The sequence below is a fragment of the Lutra lutra genome, chromosome 1, assembly GCF_902655055.1.
Source record: "Lutra lutra chromosome 1, mLutLut1.2, whole genome shotgun sequence".
NCBI classification, from domain to species: domain Eukaryota; kingdom Metazoa; phylum Chordata; class Mammalia; order Carnivora; family Mustelidae; genus Lutra; species Lutra lutra.
The window spans coordinates 175,251,641-175,274,033 of NC_062278.1; positions in this window are offsets into that span (position 1 = coordinate 175,251,641).

The following is a 22,393-nucleotide window of genomic DNA, read 5'->3' on the forward strand; positions in this document are numbered from 1 at the left end:
AAGGAGTATTAACTATAGTCCTCATGTTGTACATTACATCTATAATACTTATCTTTTCACTGGAAGTTTATAGCTTTTGACCATCTTCATCCAATTCGCCCTCCTCTCCCCAACCCACCTCTAGTAACAATAAATCTGATCTCCTTTTTCTTTGAGTTTAGCAAGGTCCATTCATGTTGTCTCAAATAATATTTCTTTTTAATGGCTGAATAATATTCGTATGTTTGTGTGTTTGTACACACCTCAGCGTCCTTATACATCTGTCTGTTTTTGGACACTTAGGTTGTTGCCATATCTTAGCTATTGTAAATAATACTGCTATAAGTATGGGAGTAAAGATATCATTTCAACATAGTGTTTTTGTTTCTTTTAGCTGTATTCCCAGAAGTTAAATTGCTGGATCATATGGTAGTTTGTATTTTTAATTTTTTGAAGAACTCCATACTGTTTTCCACAGTGGCTGCACCAACTTACATTCCCACCAACAGTGCACAAGAGTTCCCTTTTCTGTACATTCTCACTAGCATTTGTTATGTCTTGTCTTTTCAATATGGCCTTTCTTACAGGCAAGAGGTAATATTTCATTGTGGTTTGATTTGTGTTCCTCTAGACATAGTGATTTTGAGCACCTTATTATGTCTCACTCATTAGCCATTTGTAGATCTTCTTTGGAAAAATGTCTTTTCAGGGGCTTTTCCCTTTTTTAGTTGGATTATTTGTTGTTTTGCTATGGAGTTGTGTGAGTTCATTGTATATTTTAATTATTAATTCCTTATCAGATATATGGTTTGCAAAATATGTTTTTCCCATTCTGTAAATTTAAATTCTTTTCATTTTGGTAGTCATTCATTTTGCTGTGCAGAAGCTTTTTAACTTGATAGAGTATGACTTATTTATTTTGTTGCTTATGCTTTAGGTGTTATATCCAAAAAGTCATTGCCAAGATCCATATCAAGGATCATTTTTCCTAAGTTTTCTCCTAGGAGTTTCACAGTTCCCAGTCTTACATTTGGTTCATTAATTGCTTTTGAGTTAATTTTTGTGAGTGGTGTTAGGGTTCCAGTTTCATTCTTTTATATGTGACTATCCAATTTTCCCTGCATCATTTATTGAAGACACTGTCTTTTCTCCATTGATTATTCTTGTTTCTCTTGTTAAATATTACTTGATCACATATGCATGGATTTATTTCTTGGCTCTCAGTTCTGTTCTTTTGGCCCATGTGTTTGTTTTTAAACCAATACCATATTTTTGGTTAGTATAGCTTTATAATATAGCTATAGCTTGAAATCAGGAAGTATGATGCTTCCTGTTTTGTTCTTTCTCAGCATTGCTTAGGTTATTTGAGGTTTTTTGTGGTTCCATATATATATATGGGAATTTTTTTTCTACTTTTGTAAGAAATGTCACTGGAATTTTTTTTTATTATGTTATGCTAGTTACCATACAGTACATAATTAGGAATTACATTGAATCTGTAGGTGGCTTTTAGTAGTGTGGACATTTTAACAATATTAATTCTTCTAACCCATAAACATAGATATATTACCATTTATTTGTGTCTTCTCTGATTTCTTTCATCAGTAATTTGTAATTTTCATTATAAAGACATTTTACCTCATTGGTTAAATTTATTCCTAACTATTTTATTGTTTTTTATGCTACTATAAATGGGGTCATTTCCTTTATTTTTCAGTTACTCTGTTGTTTGTGTGTAGGAAAGCTACTGATTTTTTTTTTAAGATTTTATTTATTTATTTGTCAGAGAGAGAGAGAGAGCTTGTGAGCGAGCACAGGCAGACAGAGCGGCAGGCAGAGGCAGAGGGAAAAGCAGGCTTCCTGCCAAGCTAGGAGCCTGATGTGGGACTCAATCCCAGGACTCTGGGATCATGACCTGAGCCAAAGGCAGCCGCTTAACCAACTGAGCCACCCAGGCATCCCAAAGCTACTGATTTTTGTACATTAATTTTGTGTCTTGAACTTTACTGATTTTGTTGACTACATCTAAGAGTTTTTTGGTGGAGTCTTCAGGGTTTTCTACATACAAAATCATGTTATCTGTAAATAGAGAAAATTTTACTTCTTTCTTTCTAATTATGATGTCTTTTATTCCTTCTTCTCGCTTGATTGCTCTGGCTAGGACTTCCAATATTATGTTGAATAAATATGATGAGTGTGGGCACCCTAGTCTTGTTCCTGTTCTTAGAGGAAAAGGTCTCAACCTATCATCATTCATTATGATGTTAGCTGTGGGCTTGTTACATATGGTCTTTATTATGTTGAAGTATGTTAGTTCTGTACTTAATTTATTAAGAGTTTTTATAATGGACCGATATTGAATTCTGTAAAAATGCTTTGTGTGTCTCTATTGAGAATAAATTATATCTTTTTTTTTTTTTTGGAGTCTTAAGGGAGTACCTTCCCAATTCAAAAATGGTAATCCTTACAATATCTTTACATATGCCAAGACTTACTGGATAAGAGAGGCCACACTCACCAATCAGCTTGTTTGGATTTGGTGAGTAAGATTGAGAAGGCTTTAGCTTCTTCCCCTAACTGAAGTTTTCAGTTTTCTTGGGGATATTTGTTGCATCTGGATCTCCAGACATTTTTTCTTGATGAAAGTCAGTTGCATCTCCATGTTCAAAGGGAGAAGAAATTGGTAGGCTTGATAATTATTTAGTGATTTCATTTACACACAGCACTTAAATGTCTTGAGGGAAAGAAGGAGAAAAAAAGAAATTACTTTCCTAAAGTTTAACCTGGCCATTCTATATTTTCATATATCCCTAGAGGCTTAGTTGTTGTAATAGTGTGTGTGCCATTTTGCTTTTGCCCTTTTTCACTTAACATGTTTTTCGTGTTTTAACACAGTCTTCCTATTAACATTTTAAAACTTTCCTGGCTATTACAGACATTTCAATGAATATCCTTCTACCTGTATATTTTGTATATTTTCGTTTTTTTTACATCAGGCTTTAGGTTCCTGGAAGTAGGATATTTGTGCCAAAGAGACCAAACACAACTAGAGTTATAACTCTATAATCATGTATATTGTCTTCAAAAAGTGCCAGGTAATTCATCCTCCTGGTTACAGAGCAGGAGTGCCATGATTTCAACATACCGTTGAACCACAGGATATTAAGGAAAGCATGAAGCCTGTCTGATGGGTTTAACCCTTTAGAGATCACTAGGATGTATGAAGGTTCCTCAACTTGAAGCAAAAACAAAGGAATAACAACTTTACCTTCAACATTTAGAGCTCATGACCTCAAATGCCCTCACAATTCAGGCAAGGAGTATGAATTAACCAAGTAAGGTGTCCAGGAGCCTGTAAGGAAGGTAAAGGAACTATTCAAAATGGAGTATTGGGCCCCATCTACCCATCACCCCCATCTAAAGAGCAATTTCCACTCAGCTGCAAATGAAATTTCTCAATTTCAAAATTTGGGCCACTAATTCAAATTGAATATGTATAAAATGAACTAACATGTGGCAGACAAAAAGAACTTAGATGAAGGGTAAAGGGGAGGGAGGAAGGAAGAAAAATAAATGGTTTGAAACTTCTGCATACAGACTTTACAATTTATCTTTTGCAACCATCATTTCTTTATGAAAGTAAGGCAAGTCACAATGAGAAGATGCTTTTTAAAACTGATTACTGGGATTGCTGCTAATAGGGGAAAAAATACAAATGAATGTGCTAAGCAACCAGCAACATCAAAAAGAAATGTTACTTGTGATGATGTACTGTATGCGTGCATGAAAAGCAAAATAGATCCTGGGCTTTAACAGATGTAATTATATAGCATGATAAAGTAAGGCACAAAAGGAGTTGAACCACTCTTTCCAAATTACAAAGCTGTAAAGCATTCAGCAGTCAAGTAGTATAAAGGGGGAAAAATGTGTTTTACTTCTTTAATTTGTGTAACCTATTTTCCCCCCATAAAAAGGCACCTAGGATGAACAATGCTTTCAGGAGTTGCAGAATTACTGTCTCTCTCCACTCATTTTCCAACTGATTTAATTTCTTCAATAACACCAGCTACACAGGATAGTAAGAAGCCCTGGTTAGCATGTCTTTTTTCCAGATTTGCCTTTGTGATATGAGAATATGTAAGTGATAGCAAGGAGGGGGATAATTCTCTAAATCAGGGTAAGCTCTTGAATAGATAAGAGAATTCAGGCCTCCAACAGCAAATCTCTCCTCTCCTTTCTCACTATCCTAGAGAATTTATTCTTGTATGTTTGGGTGGAAGACAGGTGTTATCTGATGGCCATAACCACTGAAATTGTTTATAGGCCATCTGCTATCAAACAAGGTAAGTGGAGTGACTGTAAGATTAAGGAGGACTTGGAGGAATGGGAGACAGGAGAATGATAAGGGCCATAAGAAGGCATTTTGTCATAAAGACAAAGACCTGGAGGCATTTGTTGTTAGGAAATATCTCTAAGCTGAGAATGTAAGCAAAAAGAGCAAATGGTAAATTCTGTAAATTGTTCTTTACTATGACAATGAAAGCCTCAGGACTCTAAGACAAAAGCAATCCACAAACATATCTTTGTTCCCTGCTGCTTTTTAGCTACTTTAGGCAGAGTCCTTGGTGCCACCATTTTGGCAGCTCTAAGTACACTTAAGCCGGTTCACAGAGGCATCATTAAGAATGAGGGCATTTTAAGGGCACCTGGGTGCCCCAGTTGGTTTGGCATCCAACTCTTGGTTTCTGTTCAGGTCATGATCCCAGGATTGTGAGATGAAGCCCTATGTCAGGCTCTACACTGAGTGGGGAATCTGCTTGAGATTCTCTCCCTCACCCTCTGCCCTTCCAACTCACACTCTCACACACACATTCTCTCTCTAAAATAAATAAATAAAATCTTAAAATAAGAATGAAGGCACTTTAAATTAGATACTAAGGCAAATAGCCAGGTAATTCTAGCAAAGTTAGCCTTAGATCTAATGGCCTGATAGAGATCTTGAATCATAGGCATGTTTTTCCAAGGAGCTGTGATTAAGTCCCTCCATCACTAATGTTTTCTAAGCCTGGCTGATTTGGTAAAACTGCTCTGTGAAGGATACTACAGGGTTTCCTTGGACTACAAAAAGTAATATGTAAATCCTCTACAAGGTCCTTTTTCATCAAATCAAACTCTCCCTCTCATCTTCTCCACTTGTTTTCTTGATCTGGAAGTACCCCCATGACACACCAGGTTCTCTGGCATTGCATCCCCTTCTGCATCTCTTCTTCAATGTCTGGCCCATGAATTCAGAGATGAACCATACTATGGAGATGAATAATCTGCTCTTGAGATACTGATTTTCTCATAGAGAGATGGTGTTATCATCATCACTTACGTTGATTGGGTATTTACTGTGTGGTAGGCATTGCCCTAAAGTCATGACCTCTATCCTCTCAGTTAATTACTGTAGCAACTAAATGCATTAAAGGCTCTTTTTTATTCCCAATTTGAAGATAGAAAAGCTGAGGATGAGAAATAGCAAGTCTTTTTTTAAGGTTGTGTATCTCTCAAGTGACAGAACCAGGACAAGATCTCATTCCAAAGTCTAGACTCTTAGCCAAAATATTAATAATAATATAAAAGATGATGAAGAAGACAATAATGAAGATAGCTAATGTTTATTGAGTATTTTTTATGTTCCAGGCAAAGTATAAGGCACTTGAAATAGAGTATAATCTTGTTCATTTAGAATAGCTACTCTGTGAGTATTATTAGGTGGTGAAAAACAAAGTGTATAGAAATTATCCCTTACAAAAGGTCATTCAGCATGTCTCTTCAAACAGAGTTGGTCCCTATAGTACAGCAGAAGCAGTGCGTCTAAGTTTCAAACTCGTAGGTATCTTATTCATCTTTGATTTTAGGAAAATCAAAGGAATATGAACAAATTATGTAGCAAAACACAATGTGTAACCCTGCTTGATTGGAGTAATGTGTGGGAATAACCAAATAAAAGCAAACAAATTACCCCAAAATACTAGCTACTGCAGCTACCCACACCTAACACTTTTGTAGGGTTCCTTGGCAGCTATCATAGTCATTCAGTTGTTAAGTCAAAGAGACCCATTTTTTTTTGTCCTAGGATCCCCTTACAGCATCATCCCAAAACTGTTTGGGACCACTTACTATAAAGGGGCTCAGCTCCCAAGTAGACTGAAGTGACGTCTTCTGTGTTGTGGGAATGCCCACGTTCAGCTAAATGCCGTATAAAAATTGTCTGTAGTGAACATTTGTTGATTTCAGTTGTTAATGCTTAGGAATCAAGCAGTTAACAATTTGTTTCCTTGCACATAAGTATTCCCCTATATACCCTGCAGCATTTTGCTTTTAAAAAATAGTAACCATACATGCTCATATTCATCCATAAAAATAATTGTTACAATGTTCTTTTCCCATTATATTACTGTGAAACTTATTTGAGACCACTAAAGTTTGGGGACATAATTTTAAAAGTATATATGTTAAAGGGTTGGCTCTCATTATTCTTTATTTACTTGGCAGACATTACTGAGATCCTATTGTATGTTAGGCAGTTAGGTAAACCTAGCAAGGGAAACAAAGATATGTAACATATATGGCTCACTCCACCCATAAACCGTTAGTTGCAAGCTTCACTATGCTGAGGATAAGCATCTTGCATCATCTATAATTTGTTACCCACTTCATGTTCTTCATTTTCAAAAAAAATTAATGATCCTGTTAGCTAATGTGTAAACAGTGGCTATAAAATAAGTAAATATATGGATTTAACTACTCCTTTCCTTTTGCTAATAAAATAAATCTTCTCTTAATAAACTGCTATACAGAAATGTAGTTTATAGATGAGTTGCACTTAGAAATGAAAAAAGTACCTTGAGTGTGCGGTGGTAGAAAGGATACAGGTATCTAGAAATGAAGCATTAGAAAAATTAATCACATTCCTTCAGATCTAACCGCCTGTGGTCTTCATGGTAGCATTCATTAAAGAATTAAAAGTACATTCGTTTTCAGACTTTTGTTACAAAATGATAGCTTTACTATACCTTTAGGAATTATATCTGCAATTATATTACTTAATACTTAAAACATTTTCTCAATGAGACGTTTCCACTCATTCAGATACTTACTATAAACGCAAAATGAAATGAAGAGTTGTTAGGATAAAAAAATTAAAATTCTATTGCCAAAAAGGGAGAAGTGGATATTTTATGTTCTCATTGCCTTCTCTAAATAATTGTCCAATCTTCTACTTCAGACTGGCAATGTAGGTAATGAATATAAATCCCTTATATTTGTAAAGCACTTGGCTTTTTATTTGCACTAGTAATGCAGATGAGGTACTGTGGCCAAACCAACTAAAATTGGAGGTAATTTTTCTTTTACTTTATTGAGGCATAACATATATACATGAACGCATATAAAGTGCACTAATCCTGAGTGTACAGCTAGCTGAGTTTTTATACCTCTGTAACTACCATCAGATCAAGGTCTGGAACATCTCCAGAGCCGCAGAGATTTCCTTCATGGCCCTCCCTAATCAACCCCAGCCCACAACCACCAAGTCATAATAGCCAATGATGTGGCTATTAACACTGTTTTCTTTTGCCTGCTCTTGGATGTCATAAGTGGAATTATGTAATATGCTTTTTTTCTTTTCACTCAACAAAATGTGAGATTCATCTATATTGTGTAATCGGTTGGTGTATGTTTTTATTGCTGCAGTGTAATATATTGTATGAATGCAATACAATTTATTCCTTCCTCTCTCGATAGATACTTGGATTGTTTCCAGTTTTTGTATAGTGTGTGAAGGAAATATTCTAAATCTCTCTGCTTAAAGGTATCAATAAGCCAAAACAAAGTAAGAAATACATAAGACTAAAAACTGAAAGCAGGGACTAATGTTGGCTTTAAACTTGAGAGCATTTATTGAACTTGGTGAACCTGAGCTTCAACTGTCACATCCTCTGAGGACACAGGATGGAGTAAGCCATAGCCAAATAGCCAGGGGAGGGGGGTAGAATCTAAAAGGACCCTACTCTATTAAGCTGGAATTCTCATTTTAGGGTACATGAGAAGTAAACCTAACTCTGCAGGGGACTTCAAAGAAAACTGCCTATCTTAAAATGTAGTACCAATGAGTTTGAAGTCCAATTTGTACCTCTTCCTTACCCTAAAATCCTTAAGACTAAAATTTAAAGTTTTTCCAGGATATTGGTGCCCCGCCATATACCTGGACTAGACAAAAGCAAATTCTTTCTAGGAGAATTCACTTTTAAATAAGGTTTCAAAAATTCTCACGAAGATATTAAAAATCACAGAACACAAAATGTGGCACCAGAGCAAAAGTCAGCAGAAATAGACCAATAAATAAAATCTGTGTTAGACTTATAAAATATAGATTATAAAAGAAAATGATGAATCTGCTAAAAGAAACAAGAAATTAAAAGTATGAGAACAAGAGACCTCAAAAAGACTAAGCAGTTTTGGAGGAAAAACAGAGAACCAAATAGAACACATAGTGATAGAAAAAAATAATTATAATTAAAAATAGGACCAAAAATGAACTGAAATAAATAAATTACATTTAACCAGAGTTCCAAAAGTAGGTGTGAGAAAGAATGATGAAAACATAATATTTGAAGAGATGACAGCAAAGAAATTTTCATAACAGATGGAAGGCCACTTATTAATTCCACAGTGACAAAAATGAAAGAAATAATAAAACAGGCCCACTTCTATACACGTCATGGTGAGTATGTGGGAAAGAGAGATGAGATGAACCTAAAAATAAGCACAAAGACATTACTTTCATATGAATGACGCTTGAACTGGCAACTGGCATCTTAAAAGCAACAGAAGCCAGGAGTGAAATATATCTCCCATGTGCTTAGAGAGTAATTAATTTAATTTAGAATAGTATGCTCCATAAAAAAAAAAAAAAGTTGTTTTTTTTTAAATTTAGAGGTATTTGATTTTTCAAGTATACAACTTAATAATTCAATATTGGTATATACTTCAAAATGGTAACCATAACTCCAGTTCACATCCATCACCATATGTAGTTGCAGATTTTTTAATGTGTGTTTTGGGAGGGGGGGGCAAAGACTTTAAGGTCTACTCTCTTAACTTTTAAACATGCAATTCACTATTATTTACTTTGGTCCCATGCTATATATTATATCTCCATGACTTAGTTTATTTATAGCTGAAGTTAGTACTTTTTAATGCCTTGACTGATTTCATCCACCCCCAGTCCCTGCCTGTAGTAACCACTGATCTGTTCAACCATGAGCTTGGGGTGGGGTTTTTTTGTTTGTTTCTTTAATTATTTGTTTTGTTTGTTTGTTTTTGTTTTGATTCACATATGAGATAATATAGTATTTACCTTATTCTGTCTGACTTTTTTCACTTAACATCATGCTCTCAAGGTCTACCCATATGTTGCAAAGGGTGAGATTTTGTTCTTTGATGGCTCTATAATATTCCATTGTATATACCACATTTTCTTTATCCATTATCCATTAGTGAACACTTAGGTTGTTTCTAGATCTTGGCTATTGTAAATAATACTCCTATGAACATGAGAGTACAGCTATCTTTTCAAGTTCAAGATTTTGTTTTCTTTGGATATCTGCAACCATCATAAGTTGGGAACCATCTCTGTAAGATTGTGAATATTTTCTCTCATTCAGTAGGTTGCCTTTCCATTTCACAGATGGTTTCATGTGCTGTGCAGAAGCTTTTTAGTTTGATATAATCCTATTTGTTTTTTTGTGCTTTTGTTTGCTTTGTTTTGGGGGCAGGTCCAAAAAACATCACCAACACCAAAGTCACAGAGCTGGCCACCTATGTTTTCTTTTAGGAATTTCATGTTTCACATTTTACATTCATATCTTTAATCTATTTGGAGTTAATTTTTGTGTATGGTGTAAGATAGTGTTCCAGTTTCATCCTTTTGCATATGGCTGTCCAGTTTTTCCAACACCATTTATTGAAGAGACTCTCCTTTCCTCATTGTATATTCTTGGCTGCTTTTCATAAACAATTGACTGTATATGTGTGAATTTATTTCTGGGCTCTCCGTTCTGTATATTGATCTATATGTCTGTTTTTATGCCACTACTGTAATTTTTTTTATTACTAGCTTTGTAATATAGTTTGAAATCAAAGACCATGATGCCTCCAGGTTTGCTCTTCTGTTTTTCAAGATTGATTTGACTGGAGTTTTTCGTGATTTCATACAAACTTCAGGATTCTTTGCTCTCTTTCTATAAAAAAAAGTCACTGCCATTTTGATAGGGATTGCACTGGACCTTTAGGATGCTTTGGGTAGTATGAACATTTTAACAGTATTAATTCTTCCTGTCTATGAGGATGGAATATCTTCCATTTATTTGTGTCTTCAATTTCTTTCACTAATTTTTTAATAGTTTTCAGTGTATAGGCCTCTCACTTCCTTGGTTAAATTTTTTCCTAGGAATTCTTCTTTGATGTAACTATGGATGAATGATTTTCTTAATTTCTCTTTTTTTAAATTTTATTTTTTTATTAGTTTCAGAGCTAAAATTTAGTAGTTCATCAGTTGCATGTAACACCCAGTGCTCATTACATCAAGTGCCTTCCTTAATACCCATCACCCAATTATCCCTTCCCCCCACCCAGCTGCCCTCCAGCAACCCTCAATTTGTTTCCTAAAGTTCAGTGTCTCTTATGGTATGCCTCCCTCTCAATTTTCATCTTATTTTATTTTTCCTTCCCTTCTCCTATGTTCATGCATTTTGTTTCTTAAAATCCACATATGAGTGAAATCATATGGTATTTATCTTTCTCTGACTCACTTATTTAGCTTAGCCTAAGATCTCCTAGCTCCATCCACATTCTCTTTATGAGAGATAATTATTAGTGTAAAGAAATCCAGCAGATTTTTGATACTGATTTTGTATCCTGTAAGTTTACTGAATTTGCTTATTTCTAACAGATTTTTGATGGAGTCTTTAGTCTGTATATAGTATATCATGTGCAAATAATGACAGCTTTATTTCTTCCTTTCCAATTTGAATACCTTGTATTTCTTTTCTTTTCTTTTTCACCTCTGGCTGTTCTGGTTAATATTTTCAATACTGTGTTGAATAAAAATGCCAAAAGTGCACATATTTTATCATATTCCTTGTCTTAAAAAAAAAAAACACCTTTCAGCTTTTGATCACTAAGTACCATGTTTGTTGTAGACTTGTCATAGATGGCCTTTATGATTTTGAGGTGCATTCTCTTTATACCCCTTTGTTGAGAGTTCTTACCATAAATCAATGTTCAATTTTTTCAAAATTGAAAAAATTTTTCATGTCTTGAGGTAATCATGTAACTTTTTAGTCTCATTTTGTTAAAATGGTGTATCAAATTGGTTGACTTTTAAAGTATTGCTGAATTTGATTTGGTGGTATTTTGTTGGAGATTTTGGCATCTCTGCTCATCAGGGATATTGACCTAAAATTTTCATCTCTTGTGGCATCCTTGTCTGGTTTTATTATCATGGTAATGCTGGCCTTGTGAAAGGTGTTTGTAAAAGTTCTCTCCTCCCCTCTTGTGGAAGAGTTAAGAGCAATTGGTAATCTTTGAATGCCTAGTGTAGGACACATCAGTGAAGCCATCTGATCCTGGACTTTAGCTTATGAGGTTTTTGATTATTGACTCAATCTCCTTGCTAATAATTGGTTTGCTCAGATTTTGTGTTCATCATGATTCAGTCTTGGTAGGTTGTATATTTCTAGGAATTTACTCATTTATTCTAGGTTGTCAAATTTATTGGCATATAAGTATTCAAAGGAGTCTTATTGATCCTTTGTATTTCTGTGGTATCAGTTGTAATGTTTCCTCTTTGATTTTGGATTTTGAGTCCTCTCTGTTTTTTTCTTGGTGAGCTTATCTAAGGTTTGTCAACTTTGTCTTTTCAAAGAACCAGCTACTAGCTTTATTAATCTGTTCTATTGTTTTCCTACTCCCTAATTCATTTATTTTGGCTTTGATTTTGCTATTTTCTTCCTTCAACTGAACTTGGAATTTATTTGTTCTTCAATCTCTAGTTCCTTGAGTGTAAGGTTAGGTTGTTTATTTGAGATCTTTCTTATTTCTTCAGGTATGCACTTATCACTGTGAATGTCTATACTGAAACTTCTTTCATTGCATCCCATAACTTTTGGAATGTTGTATTCTATTTTCATGGAAAATTAATTTTCAAAGAATTTCCAAATATTTTTTTCTTTTGATTATTCTTTGACCATTGCTTGTTCACTAGCATATTGTTTAATCTCCACATATTTGTGCATTTTGCAGTTTTTTTCTTGTAATTCATATCTAGTTTCATACCATTGTGGTTGTAAAAAATTCTTGATATGATTTCACTATTCTTCAGTTTAAAAGCCTTGTTTTGTGGCCTAACATATGGAAAAAAATATATACTCTGTTGCTTTTGGAAAGAATGCCTTACATTTATGCGTTAAATCCATGTGGTTTAACATGTAATTTAAGACTGATGTTTCCTTAATGATTTTCTGTTTGGATAATCTATCTATTGACACAGGTGTGATATTAAAGTCCCCCACTATCAATGTATTGCTGTCTATTTCTCACTTGAGTTCTGTTAATGTTTACCATATATATTTCTGTGCTCCTATGTTGGGTATGTAAATATTTATCAATGTTATATATTCTTGTTAGATTGGACTCTTTTTCATATTGTAATGCCTTTCTTTTTTTTTAAGATTTTATTTATTTATTTGACAGGCAGAGATCACAAATAGGCAGAGAGGCAGGCAGAGTGAGAGAGGGGAAGCAGGCTCCCTGCTGAGCAGAGAGCCCAATGTGGGGCTCGATCCCAGGACCCTGAGATAATGACCTGAGCTGAAGACAGAGGCTTAACCCACTGAGCCACCCAGGAGTCCCTGTAATGCCTTTCTTTATTATTAACAGTCTTCATTTCAGTCTAGTCTGTTATAAGCAGAGTACTTAAGCATTTTTTAGTTCCCATTTATATAGAATATCTTTATCCATCCCTTAATTTTCTGTCTGTATGTGTTACATCTGAAGTAAGTCTCTTATTTTTATTTATTTATTTAATTTTTAAAATTTTATTAACATATAATGTATTATTTGCTTCAGGGGTACAGGTCTGTGAATCATCAGTCTTACACAATTCACAGCACTCACCATAGCACTTACCCTCGTCAATGTCCATGACCCAGCCACCCTATCCCTCCCGCCACACCCCCCAGCAACCTCCAGTTTGTTTCTTCAGTTAAGAGTCTCTTATGGTTTGTCTCCCTCCTGATCCCATCTTGTTTCATTTTTTCTTTCCCTACCACCCACAACCCCCTGTCATGCTTCTCAAATTCCTCCTATCAGAGAGATCATATGATAATTGTCTTTCTCTGATTGACTTATTTCACTTAGCATAATTCCCTCTAGTTCCATCCATGTCATTGCAGTGTAAGAGTGTTCCCCTTTCTCCACATCCTCTCCAACACTTGTTGTTTATGGTCTTGTTAATTTTGGCCATTCTAACTGGTATAAGGTGGTATCTCAATGTGGTTTTGATTTGAGTCTCCCTGGTGGCTAGAGATGATGAACATTTTTTTCATGTGTCTGTTAGCCATTTGTATGTCTTCTTTGGAGAAGTGTCTGTTCATGTCTTCTACCCATTTTTTGACGTGATTATCTGTTTTGTGTGTGTTGAGTTTGAGGAAATCTTTATAGATCTTAGATATCAGCCCTTAGTCTGTAGTGTCATTTGCAAATATCTTCTCCCATTTCATGGATTGCCTCTTTGTTTTGTTGACTGTTTCCTTTGCTGTGCAGAAGCTTTTGATCTTGATGAAGTCCCAAAAGTTCATTTTTGCTTTTGTTTCCTTTGCCCTTAGAGACAAGTCTTGAAAGAAGTTGCTGTGGCCAATGTCGAAGAGGTTACTACCTATGTTCTCCTCTAGGATTTTGATAGATTCTTGCCTCATGTTGAGGTCTTTTATACATTTCGAGTTTATCTTTGTGTATGGTGTGTGTAAGATTTTGGGGGTTTTTGATGGCTGCATAGTATTCCATTGCATATATTTACCACATCTTCTTTATCCATTCAGCTCTTGATGGACATCTAGGTTCTTTCCATAGTTTGGCTATTGTGGACATTGCTGCTATAAACATTGAGGTGCATGTGCCCCTTCAGATCACTACATTTGTATTATTAGGGTAAATACTGAGTAGTGTAATTGCTGGGTCATAGGGTAGCTCTATTTTCAACTTTCTGAGGAAACTCCATGCTGTTTTCCAGAGTGGCTGCACCATTCCCACCAACAGTGTAGGAGGGTTCTCCTTTCTCCGCATCCTCATCTGTCGTTTCCTGACTCGTTAATTTTAGCCATTCTGACTGGTGTGAGGTGGTATCTCACTGTGGTTTTGATGTGTACTTCACTGATGGAGAGTGATGTTGAGCACTTTTTCATGTGTCTCTTGGCCATTTAGATGAATTCTTTGCAGATATGTCTGTTTAAGTCTTCTGCCCATTTCCTGATTAGATTATTTGTTCTTTGAGTATTGAGTTTGGTAAGTTCTTTACAGATTTTGGATACTAGTTCTTTATCTGATATGTCACTTGCAAATATCTTCTCCCATTCTGTCAGTTGTCTTTTGGTTTTGTTGAGTGTTTCCTTTGCTGTGCAAAAGCTTTTGATCTTGATGAAGTCCCAATGTTCATTTTTGCCCTTGTGAAGTAAGACTCTTATAGGCACCATATAGACAGCTTTTTTTTTTTTTTTTAAGCCATTCAGGCTCTCCATGGCATGGAAGATTTAGTTCATTCAAATTTAAAGTAATTATTGATACATACTGAAGGCTATTTTGTTCAATGTTTTCTGGCTGTTCTTTATTCCTTTCTTGCTCTCTTCCTTTGTGAATTAATGGCCATCTTTAGTGCTTAGATTTCTTTCTCTTTATATTTTTGTATCGCCTCTAGGTTATGTTTTGGGGTCACTGTGAGGCTTATATTTAACAATTTATGTCTATTTTAAGTTGATTCCAAAAAAAGTGTAAACACTTTCTAAAGCTTCACATTTCCACATTTCTACTCTCCTCCACCTTAGTTTCTTTCTGATGTCAAATTTTATCTTGTGTATCCCTTAACTAATTTTGTAGTTAAGGTTATTTTTACTACTTTTGTCTTTTAACCTTAATGCTAGTATTGTAAGAGATGAATCGCTATCTTTACTATATGTTTATTTATACCATTGAGATTTATATTTCCATGTTTTCTTGTAAGTAGCCAGTACCTTTTCTTCTTCAGCTTCAAAAAGTCCCTTTAATATTTCTTGTAATGTCAGTAGTGTTGATGAATTTTTAAGGTTTTGCTTATCTGAAAAACTCTCTCTCCTTCGATTCTAGATGACAACATTGCTGGAAAGAGTATTATTTGTTGGAATTTTTTTTCCTTCTGCATTTTGTATAATCACGACCTTCCTTTCTGGCCTATAAAGTTTCTGCTGAAAACTCTGCAGACAGCTTTATGGAGGCTTCCTTGCATTATCAAGTTGTTTTACTCTTGTCGCTTTTAAGAGTCTCTCATTTAACTTTTGACATTTTAATTATATGTTGCTCTGGTATCTTGGGATTCATCTTATTTGAAACATTCTGGGCTTCCTAGATCTGGTTGTCTTTTTCCTCCTCTGATTTCAGGAAGTTATCCATCATTATTTCTTTAAATGACTTTTCTGCCCCTTTTCTTCTCTCTTCTCCTTCTGGTTCACTATAATGTCAACATTAGTCCACTTGATATTGTCCTGTAAGTGTCTTAACCTATCTTCACTTTCTTTTTCACTTTTTTCCCCTGCTTTGATTGGGTGAGTTCCACTGCCCTGTCCTTGCATTCACTGATCCTTTTTTCTGCTTCACTTAGTCTCCTGTTGAAGCCTTTTAATGTATTTTTCAGTTCCGTTATTGTATTCTATAGTTCTGTGACTTCTGTTTGGTACTTTCTTACATTTTCTCTTTTGCTGCAGTTCTTACTGTGTTCATCATTTCTTATCCTGAGTTTGGTGAGCAGTGGGGGGCTTACACTTAACCATCAGGTAAAGTGCTTATTTCCATTTAATTAAGGTCTTTTCCTGAGGTTTTATCTTGTTGTTCTGTTCAGAATGTATTACTTGGTTTATTCGTGTCACTTGACTTTGTGTTGGTTTCTATGCATTAGGTAAAATAGTTACTTCTGTTAGTCTTGAAAGAGTAGCCTTATGTAGGCGGTGAACCTTACTGTTCAGACTTGCCCTAACTTTCAGTTTTCTCTCAAACCTTTGCGATTGTCCAAGAAAACAATTTTATTTTTAGTGACTCCTAGGAGTTGAGGGTACGGCAAGACCTGTCAGTGTCCCAAAGGGGAGGATCTCAGTCAACACCAACATCAAGGTGATTAGAATCAGACCTTCAGGCACAACTTTTAATGTATGCAAATATATACAATCTTAGGGTACCAAAAGTATAAGCTCTGCTGCTCACGAGTGCCAGGTGATTTTAGAATGTCCACTGGGCACTGGTTGAAAAATCAGGGCTCCAGACAAATGTATAAGCTCCCATCTGGTAGATACAAGTGAGTGGTATCAAGGCAGAGGGAAAGCACAAAGATGGCATGAGCCAGCCTACATTCACTGAGAGCATGCCTGGATGTTTGCCAAACCTAAAGCCTGCCCCTCTGCCTAAAGCTGTAAGATACACAAGTGAGGCTCTCTCACACAAAGTCTTGGCACTTCTAGATGGCTACTTCTGGGCTGGGCCCCAGGCTGGGTGAGTCCAAGCACTCAAGCCCTTTAATTGCCATTTCTCAGATTGTTTTAGCTTTGTAGGTCTTATGAATGTTGGCCCCATTTCTTGTCAAAGCTAGAAGTTTTAGGGGCTTGTCTCTTCTGTGTACATCTTAAAAATTGGGGATACCTCATGAGGGGTCAAACTCTTCACTCCTTAGGGAGAAGATCTGGCATTCGAGTTCCCTCCTGACTGTGAGGCACCTTGTCCTGTGGAAGTGGGCATTATGGCAAGATTGTGCCCCAGCCTTCCCTATCACTGTGATCTGTGCCTTCTCTCATTCAACCAATGTATAGGAGTCACTTAGCCTGTTTGTAGGACTTTTTCAGAGGAAATTGTTCCTTCTGTAGCTGTAGATTTAGTATGTGCATGGAGGAGATTTCAGGTTTCTCTTATATTGTCATCTTGAATTGGAGCACTATTTTTCATTTTTTGAGGAAACTCCATACTGTTTTCCATAGTGGTATGCCAGTTTACATTCCTACCCAAAGCTTCCCTTTTCTCCACATCCTCACCAACACTTGTTCCTTCTTGTCCTTTTGATAATAACCACTAATAGTGTGAAGTGATAACTCATTGTGGTTTTAATTTTCATTTCCTGGTGATTAATAATGTTGAGTACCATTTCATGTGCCTGTTGATCATCTTTGAACAAAATGTCTTTTCAGATCTCTGCCCATTAGATTAAGTAGTTTATTGTTTGCTATTGAGTTGTATGAATTCTTTATATACTTAACTCCTTAATAGATACATGATGTGAAAATATGTCCTCCTGTTCAGTAGATTGCCTTTTTATTCTGTGGATGCTTTGCAGAAGCTTTTTAGTTTGATATAATCCCACTTGGTTATTTTTGCTTTTGTTTCCTTTGCTTTTGGTGTCAAATTAAAAGAAATCATCTCCAAGACCAATGTCAAGATTACTACCTACATTTTCCTCTAGGAGTTTCAATTTTCACATTTTACATTCATGTCTTTAATCCGTTTTGAGTTAAATTTTGTGTAGGGTATAAGTGGTTCAGTTTCATTCTTTTCCATGTCCAGTTTTTCCAACTTCACTTATTAAAGAGGCTGTCCTTTCCTCATTGTATAGTCTTGACTATGTTTTCATAAACTAATTTTTCCATTTATATGTGGTTCCATTCCTGGGTCCTCTATTGTGTTTATTGATCTATGTGTCTGTTTTTATGTCAGTACCATGCTTTTTAAAATTATTATTACTATAGCCTAATGTCAGAGCTTGAAATCAGGAAGTATGATGCCTCCAGCTTTATTCTTCCTTCTCAAGATTGTTTTGCCTATTCAGGGTCTTTTATGGTTCCATACAAATTTTAGATTATTTGTTCTGTTTCTGTGAAATGTGCCATTAGAGTTTTGATAGGTTGGTACCTGTAGGTTGCTTTGGGTAGTATGGACATTTAAACAATATTAATTTTTCCAATGCATGAGCACAGATAATCTTTCTGTTTATTTGTATCCTCTTCTATTCTTTTGTGAATGTCTTACAGCTTCCAGTGTACTGATCTCTTACTGCCTTGATTAAATTTATTTCAAAGTATTTTATTCTTTTGATGCAGTTGTAAGTAGGATTGTTTTCTTAATTTCTCTTTCTGACCATTCATCATTATTGTATAGAAACACCACTGATTTTTGCTCATCAATTTTGTATCCTGCAACTTTACTGAATTTGCTTATTCTAACACTTTTTTAGTGGAGTCCTTAGGGTTTTCTGTATGTAATACTATGTCATGTGCAAATTCTGACAATATTCCTCTTTCCTTTTCAATTTTGATGCATTTCATTTATTTTTCTTGTCTAATTTCTCTGGGTAGCACTTCTAACCAAAAAAAATAACTTTCAAAACATAAATGAAATCAGGATCTTTTGAAAGTAATAAAAAGACATAATTTGCCACCAGCAGACTAGTATTTAGAAAAATGCAATATGGGCAGAAGGAAAATTATTCCAGATGAAAGATAGAAAAATAAGAAATAATCATTAGTAAATGTTGTAAATATTCAGGTAAACCTAAACAAACATTGTCCATATACAACAAAATTTTATAAGTCAAGATTTTACAAGAATAAATAGATAACAGTAGTGTATAAATTGATATAGAAAGTAATTGTGGTTAAAGTATTCTAAAAGCTTTGTTTTGGGGGGATTAAAGTATTGATGAGCTTTCATAATTAAGTGCACTTGTTAATACGCTAGAGTAACATAAATTAGGGTTAATTCCCAAACAACTACATGGAAGTAGTGAATGAGAATAGAAAATACTAAATACTGAAAGAATAGAATACATAAAAAGTGCAACAATAGAAAACACAAAATAAGATAGAAAAAAATCCCCCAATACTAGTTGTTTTAAAAGGATAAAATGCTTTAAAAACATAAATTGTCAAAATGAATTAATAAAAATCATGTCCTTATGAGTCTGTAAGAAGGAAATGTAAAGTATCATAAGAAAGTTTGAAATTACATAAAAGAATGGAAGATTTATTGAACAAATAGAAATTTTTCAAAGTTGAAATATCTATACTGATATAAAAAGAAATGGATTTTAATGCAAAAACATCAGAAAGGAAGGGAATACATATGATTTTTCTTAATTCAGTACAGAGGAAGACATAAAATTCCAAATGTGTATTTAATTATCGATATAACATCAAAAATAAATTTTAAAAATTGATAGTATTATCAAATAAAAACCCAGAAATAGACCAACACAAGTACAGCCAACTGATTATTCACAAAGATGCAAAAGCAATTCAATAGAGGAAGGATAATCTTTTCAAAAATTAGTATTAGAGAAATTGATATCTATAAGCAAAAATGAATTTAGACCTAAACCTCACATCTTATATAAAAGTTAACTAAATTAGATTATGGATATAAGTGCAAAACTTAAAACTGTAACAATTTTAGAGGAAAACAATGAAAAAAGTCTCTGGGACCTAGAGAATGTTGAAGAGTTCTTAGACATAAGAACAAAATCATGTTCCCAAAAAGAACAAAAAAACACAATAAAATGAATTTTATTGAAATAAAAAGATGTTCTGTGAAAGATCCTATTAAGGTGAAAGGAAGGTAAATTACAGACTGGCAGAAAGTATTTGTAATCCATATATCTGACAAAAGACTCTTACCTAGAATATACAAAGAGTTCTCAAAACCCAACAGTAAAAATCAAACAATCAATTAGAACACAAATAATTAAACATGAAGATACATTTCACAATAGGGAATGGCAAAGAAGCATGTGGAAAATAAGCACATGAAAAGATGTTCAATATCACTGTACACCAGGAAAATGTATTTAAGACCATGATGAGGTATCTTCTATTCTGTTAGACTAGAGTTCTATTTAGAACAGCTTAAAAAAATACCAACCATCTCAAACGTTGATGAGGATACTGAGAAATTGGATCTGTCATCCACTGCATGTGGAATGAAATGTAGGTACAGCCACTCTGGAAAATAGTTTGACAATTTCTTAAAAAAATAAACATTTACTTACCATATGACCTAGTAATTACACTGCTGGATGTTTACTGAAGAAAAGAAAAATTGAATTGCATGCCCACACAAAACCTTCTTTACAAATATTTATAACAGCTCTATTTGTAACAGCCAAAAATTGGAAACATGCTTCTGAAGGGGTATTTGGTTAAACAAAATGTGGTATATCCATCCATACAGTGCTACTTTGCAATAAAAAACAAGCAGTTAATTCATTCTATTTGGATGGATCTCAAGGGCATTAAGTTGAGTTTTAAAAACCATTCTGAAAGTTGTGTACTTTAATATTCAAGTTACATAACTTGAATTGGCAAAATTATTTAGATGGAAAATGGCTTAGGATTTGACAGAGGGTAGGGATAGATGTCACTATAAAGGGCATGGCAGGAGAGAGATGTTGCTTGTGATAAAAATTGTTTTGTATTTTGAATGCAACGGAATCAATGTTACAGTATCTACATGAAATTACATGACACAGGTCTGTGTGCACACTTTGCACTGAAAGTCAATTTCCTTGGTTTTGAGTGTATATCATAGTTATGTAAAATATAACCAGTGGGGGGAAAGTGGGTAAAGTATAGGCAAGATCTCTCTGTACTCCTTTTTCAACTTCCTCTAAATCTATGATTATTTTAAAATAAAAAGTTAAAAAATGAACTAGATGAATCCACTATCACAATGGGAGATTTTTATCATTTACATTAAAAACTAATAGCACAAGCAAGCCAAAAGGAAAAGTAAGTAAATAAATAAATAAATAAAACAATAGAAAAGAAAAACTGAATGTAGAAGATTTTAATAACTCTGTTTTATACATATGTGCATATAGGACACTGAACTAATACAGTATGAACCTTACTTTAGAGCACAATTAAATCATTAACACACAAACATGCACACTCACACTCACAAGCACACACACACATGCACACACCCCAGTCTCATATAGCAATATAAAACCAATAACAAATTTAAAACATTAATTATAAATTTCATTTTCTATCATATAATCAGTAATAAAAAGAAAATTTGGAAACTACGTATGTTTAGAAATTAAGCATGCTTCTAAACGAGTCAAATAAGAATTCATAATTTAAATTAGAAAAAACTTTAATGAATGATAATAGCATATACAAACTGATGTCATGCAGCTGACGTTGTGCTTAAAAATCTATAACTTCAAGTACTATAGAAAACAAAAAAGCCTAAATATAAATGTATTAAGCATCCATTTCAAACATTACAAAACAAACTAGTGGATCCCAAAGAAAGTAGAATTTAAAAAAATATATGACGATAAGAGCAGAAATTAATGATATGTAAAGTAACGATACAATGTTCTCAACAAAACCAAAGTTTGATTCTCAACAAAACCAAAGTCCGTTTGTTTCTTTACAAAGACTAATAAAATTAACAAATCTCTGCCAAAATTGATCAAGAGACAAAAGAAAGGAGATGAATTAAGTGACATTAGAATTGAAAAAAAGGGTTATAACTACAGACACTGCAGACATTACAAAATAATAAAATATTTAGAATCCCTTAATGCTAATTAATTTGAAACTTGGATAAAATATTCAAACACACAGAAAGGTAATAGTCAAACACACACAAAAAATAAATTGTCCAAACAAATGGGAGATCTGAATTTTTTTTAAATTACAAATTTAAAGCCCAAATGGACAAATGGTTATAAAAATCTTCTTTTCCTGTCGCCTTGAGCAGAAAAATGCTAAAGAAGACTATGATTGCTTTTAGCTTTGGGTGTGTGCCAAGACCCATATCAGTTACCAGGGCTACAGCATATTGCATTCACCCAGATAAGCCTCACAGTGGTACCTCGGGCCAGACTGCAGGAGTCAGTTGAGGGAGATATAACTGCTTTCAGCCCTTATCAGTAGGAAAGGAATTTCTCAGAGGTACCAAAAAGAATGAGGAGGTTTGTCCTATTTATCCAAAGACTTACAGATCACCCCCATCAACATTCATTTTCTAGCTTTACAACTGTAAGATTCACCTGGCAAATAACAGTGTATCAAGA